Source organism: Amblyomma americanum, chromosome 9 (genome assembly GCF_052857255.1).
Source record: "Amblyomma americanum isolate KBUSLIRL-KWMA chromosome 9, ASM5285725v1, whole genome shotgun sequence".
NCBI classification, from domain to species: Eukaryota; Metazoa; Arthropoda; class Arachnida; order Ixodida; family Ixodidae; genus Amblyomma; species Amblyomma americanum.
The window spans coordinates 103,392,237-103,397,645 of NC_135505.1; the positions used below are offsets into that span (position 1 = coordinate 103,392,237).

Here is a 5,409-nt window from a genome sequence, read left to right on the forward strand (position 1 = left end):
CTGCACTAGTGCCCTCTGGGCAGTGAGCTCGCAGCTGGTGAGCCGGCTCTCCCATAGCTCCGCACTGGGGGTTTTGTGTTGGTGGAACGCGTAGTTGCTTGCACACTCCCAGGTGATATGGTATAACGTGGGGGTTGCCCCTCACCACGGGCATGTGTCCCTGAATTGTGTAGCATACATTTTGTGTAGGATGTGTAAGCTAAAGAAAGTTCCCGTTTTCAGCTCTGCCAACTAGCTGCTTCTTGCTGTGTTAGAGACTTATGCGGAGGGGAGTATCTTATTCTCGTTCGTCTTTGAAAACTCAATATCTCCGAATATCCAATCTAAACGGTATAGCTCGTTTTGTGATCTCGCGAGTTAAGCTATCCGCCTTTTCGTTACCCTCTATTCCCGTGTGCGCTGAAATCCAGATTGTCCTGTGGGTTGTGTTGTGTTTGAGATGCCCTACTTTACGGAGGATATTTAGGACGGCTGCAGATTCTACCTTTCGTGTAGTTTCTGCATGCTTCTTTTGAGTCGGTAAGGATGTATAGGGACTTGAGAAAATCAACGCGAACACACCCCACTCTAAGCCAAGCACAAAGCTACGCAAAGGCACGCACTTACCGACGCGTACAAGAACTCTACCCACTACAACTTAGCTACAGCAGTAATAACAGACGCTGCATTCCCTGCAGTGTCCAGTCTCTTGTTGTTGCGACTGTAGAAAGAAAGATATGGAAAGGGCAATAGCTTGCCCAGTGAGCCACATTAGCTCTCACGTGCAGACAGTAGGAGAGTTGGAAGAGTTGAGAAAGGTAAGATTGAACACGGCGTCATTTGTAGCGATGAGGACGGTTTTGCATAATGATTCAAGAAACACACAGCGAAGAGACGCCGAGACTACCGGACTACCGGTTGCACGACAGCCCGCCGAACAAAAAGGACACGTCCAAGGGCAAGGGCAGAGGGGTCGCACCTACGTCAGGAAAGGGATCACCTTCATAGAACACAAAATGATCTGCAGAAGCGCCTTCAAACACTGCACGGTGGAAGTAATCGCGGGCAAGAAGAGGAAGGAGAGCATTTTACTGGTGAACGACTATAGCAATCCGTCTCGCGGACAACAGGTGTTCAAGGCACTATTCCACAAGGCGACTTCAGTCGCGGGGAGCAATACGATCCTTGTGTGCGGAGACTTTAACGCTCCGAGCCAAGACTGGGGCTACCACAGAACGATGGTCAAGGGGAGAGAGCTGATGCAAGACGCCACCGACGTGGGATGGAACCTAATCACGGATCCAGCCTTTCTCACCAGGATCGGCGCATCGGTTACGAGAGACACCACTCCGGACCTTACCTTCGTCAAAACCGACGGTGTATCGAGAGAAGCGAAATGGAGAAACACGGGCCAAGAGCTGGGCAGCGATCACTACATCGTGGAGGTCGTCGTAGCGCTCGAAGGCCAAGGCAACACCGGCATAAGGAAGCATCGCATTACGGACTGAGACAAGTTTCGAAAGGCGCTACCCGCGGTGCAACTGGACATTACGGACATCGAGCAATGGGCGGCAAACGTCGCTGAGACGACGGAAGGAGCCACCAAAGAGCTGGAGACGGACGTTCGGATAGACAAGATGGACAGTCGGCTCGCCCACCTGATAAAAGCCAAGCAGTCCATAAAGGCGAGGTGGCAGAAGCGACAGACCAACCGAAATTTAAGGAAGAAGTTCGCCGAGCTCAACAGGCAGATCGAGGTCCACTGCAGGGTGTTATGCACCCAACAGGGGAACGATGTAGCGAAGCCGACGGACAGATGCACAAGGGCAAGACCTGGAACATACAGCGGCACCTCATCGACGAATCCAAGACCAAGGGCCACCAGCACAACAACCTGACCAGGATCCTACACGAGGCAATCTGCGAACACGGGGAGAACGAGGCCAAGCGACGCGTGGACGCCAAGTACCTTTGGAACCACCCCCACGGAAAGACAAACGGATTACCAAGGCAACGAGAACGAGACGCTAGGTCGAGACATCCAGACGCGGGAAGTCAGAGTTGCCCTGCAGGATATCAATGGCAGGTCCACCGAGGGCCCCGATCGAGTGACAAGAGAGCGCTCAAGAACCTCGACGAAGCGGCTATCGAAACGCTCACGTACTTCTACAACAAGTGCTGGCAAGAAGGAAGGCTGCCCAAGCAATGGAAAGCAGCCAAGACGATCCTCATCCCCACGACTGGCAGGCCGCCCAACGTAGAGAACCTCAGGCCGATATCACTCACTTCGTGCGTGGGAAAAGTCCTCGAGCACGTTCTCATGAGCTGGGGGCAGCGTTACCTGGAATAATCGGAGCTTTACCCAAATTCAATAATCGGGTTTAGGAACAAGCTCGGGACGCAAGACGCCATGATTTTACTGAAGAACGAGATCATTGACGATTCGACGGACACCAAGGACAACAGAGCCATACTCGGGCTGTACTTGCAGAGCGGATTCGATAAATTAAGGCACTCGGCTGTCCAGGCCCAAGTATCCAGACAAAACATGGGCAGCAAGACATACCAGTACATGAAAGACATCCTGATGGAACGGACCACCGAAATATGCGCGGGAGACCTGCAGCTCGAAGAGAAGCAGCTGGGCAGCGTCGGAAATCTGCAGGGTTCGGTGATCTCTCCGCCACTCTTCAACATAGTGATGATCGGGGTAGCCAACCGGCTAGAAAGAGTTGTGGGCGTCCGGCACGCCATCTACGCCGACAACGTCACGCTATGGGTACCGGGAAGAAGCGACGAACAGATGGAGATAACGCTGCCAGAAGCGGTCAACGCCATCGAGGAACAGCTGGACGGGTCTGGAATCGTTTGCTCTCCGGCCAAGTCAGAACTGCTGGTGATTCCACCGAAAGGAGGGGGCAGGAAAAGAAAGAATATGGAAGTCAAGTACGAGCGTCCCTAGATCACGGTGAAGACGGCGGGAGGCCAAGTAATGCCGGAGGTCGAGAAGATTCGAGTGGTCGGCTGTTCATCCAGCGAAACCGAGCCAACGGTGAAACGGTCAACAAGCTCGCGGGCAAAGCGACCGCGGCAATGAGACTCATCAGGAGGGTGCCCAACAGAAAAGCGGGGATGAAGGAGGAGAGCCTGACTAGGCTCGTTCAATCCTTCGCAGTTAGCCACATAACGTACGTGGCCGCCTTCCACAAGTGAAGGCCGAGCGAACGTAACAAGGTAGACGCCACCATACGCAAGGCGTATAAGGCGGCACTCGATCTCCATGGGAGCACGAGCACCGAAAAATTCAAGGCGCTGGGAGTCCACAACACGCTGGACGAAACAGCCGAAGCACAGAGAACGGCGCAACTCGAGCGTCTCTCTGAAACGAGAACCGGAAGACAAACTGCGGGACCTTGGCTTCGAGCCGAGGTAAGCCACGCAGGAGAAAGACGTACCTATACCGGATAGCATCAACAGAAATCCCAGGGTCTGCCCAATCCCGAAGAACGTGAACCCCGAGCACAACAAGGAGTGGAGGCTGACGAGGGCCAGGGCTCACGTGGACCTCCACGCCAGAAAAGAAGGCGCCGTCTACGTGGACGCGGCGGAGTATCAAAGGAGCAGTAACGCATACGCGGCGGTGGTTGTCGGGGCATCGACTGGTGCAACGAAGACCGCGGCGAGCGTCCGGACTAGAGAGTAGCACCGGGCGGAGGAGTTAGCCATCGCCTTGGTCGTCTCCGATCCCGGATGCACTACAGTGTTGTGTGACCCTAGAACTGCAGTGAAGAACTACGCCAAGTGTAGGGTATGTAGTGAGGACGCGCTCATACTGCGCAAGGGCGAAGACATAGGACGCAAAAGTGCTGTGGTGATCAAATGGTTTCTGGCCCACATCGGCTGTGACGTGTCGGAACGCGGGAATGTGAACCACAACGAGACGGCCAACCCGGCCGCGCGAGGACTAACCAACCGCGAGGCTGCAAGCTCGGCCGACTCGGAGTGTTGGTCGCGGTGCAGTGCCAAGGATAAGATGACCACCTTCAACGAAATAGTGAATTGGTAGAACTGAACAGACTATGCCGCCACCTCACCCAGGGGCTTACCCGGATGGAGGCAGTGTTATATAGACAGTTACACACGGGGTCTTCGCTCACCCCGGTGCTAGCTAAGCACGTGTGTCGGAGTGTGTACGCGAGTGACGTGTGTAGACTGTGCGCGAAGGAGAGAGCTACCGCGGCTCACATCCTTTGGGACTGTAGTGTCAATCCGCGAGAAGCCAGCGAGAAGACGACCATCCCGCCGCAACTAGAGGCTGCAACGAGGAGCTATGATCAAGAGACAAAACTCAAGGCCGTCCAGCAGGTCTCGGCAGCTCTAGAAAGGAAGCGACCGAGCGAAACCGAGGAGAAGCCGAGGAGAACCGCGGAAGTAGCGAGAGACCAAGACTTCGAGGAGCACATCGCACGAGACTGACATAGTGGCCGCGTCGTGATAAAAGCTTGTCCTCCCTGCGTGGAGGGAGCCTAACAGATTCTGCAGGCATTTTCAATAAAGATCTTCTCTCTCTCTCTCTCTTTAGCAACAGATACACCCAGTGACAAGGAGCCCTCGACGCATTGGCTTGAGTTCCTAGATCCAAGCATCGTAGGGCCAGTACGCCACCTCTCACTACATGCCTGCAGTGTCCAGCCTGTGCAAATGTATTTAACATGTAGCACAATAACTCGGCATGCTAGTTCAGTTCCTATCGAGAACCAACACTCACCATTTCCAAAGAACCCGCCGCGGTGGCTCAGTGCTTAGGGCGCTCGACTACTGATCCGGAGTTCCCGGGTTCAAATCTGACCGCGGCGGCTTCGTTTTTATCGAGGAGAAACGCTAAGGAGCCCGTGTGCTGTGCGATGTCAGTGCACGTTAAAGATCCCCAGGTGGTCGAAATTATTCCGGAGCCATCCACTACGGCACCTCTTCATTCCTTTCTTCTTTCAATCCCTCCTTTATCCCTTCCCTTACGGCGCGGTTCAGGTGTCCAACGATGTCCGAGACATACTGCTCCAATTCCTTTCCCCAAAAAACCAAACCAAACGAAACGATTTCCAAAGAATAATGGGAACTCGTCATGCCTAGCGATGACCTTAAACGCCAGCAAGGACGAGGACTAACGCTGCGGCCACGACCAAAGGACTGCCGCGCTCGCCGCGGTGGCTGAGTGGTTAAAGCGTTTGTCTGGAGGCGGAGTACATGGGTTCAAACCCCACAGCGGTGGCCGCTTCTCAATGAAGGCAAAGCGCAACAGGCGCCCGTGTGCTGTGCAATGTCAGTGTACGTTAAAGGTCTACAGGTGGATTAAATTATCTAGAAGCCTCCACTACGGCACCTCTTTATTCCTTTATTCTTTCACAAACCTTCTTTATTACTTCCCTTAGC

General features: G+C 54.1%; 1 pseudogene; it reads left to right on the top strand.

Moving 5' to 3' along the window:
- Positions 1-2,299: 2,299 nt before the first annotated feature.
- Positions 2,300-4,455, top strand: LOC144103556 (uncharacterized; annotated as a pseudogene).
- Positions 4,456-5,409: the final 954 nt, after the last annotated feature.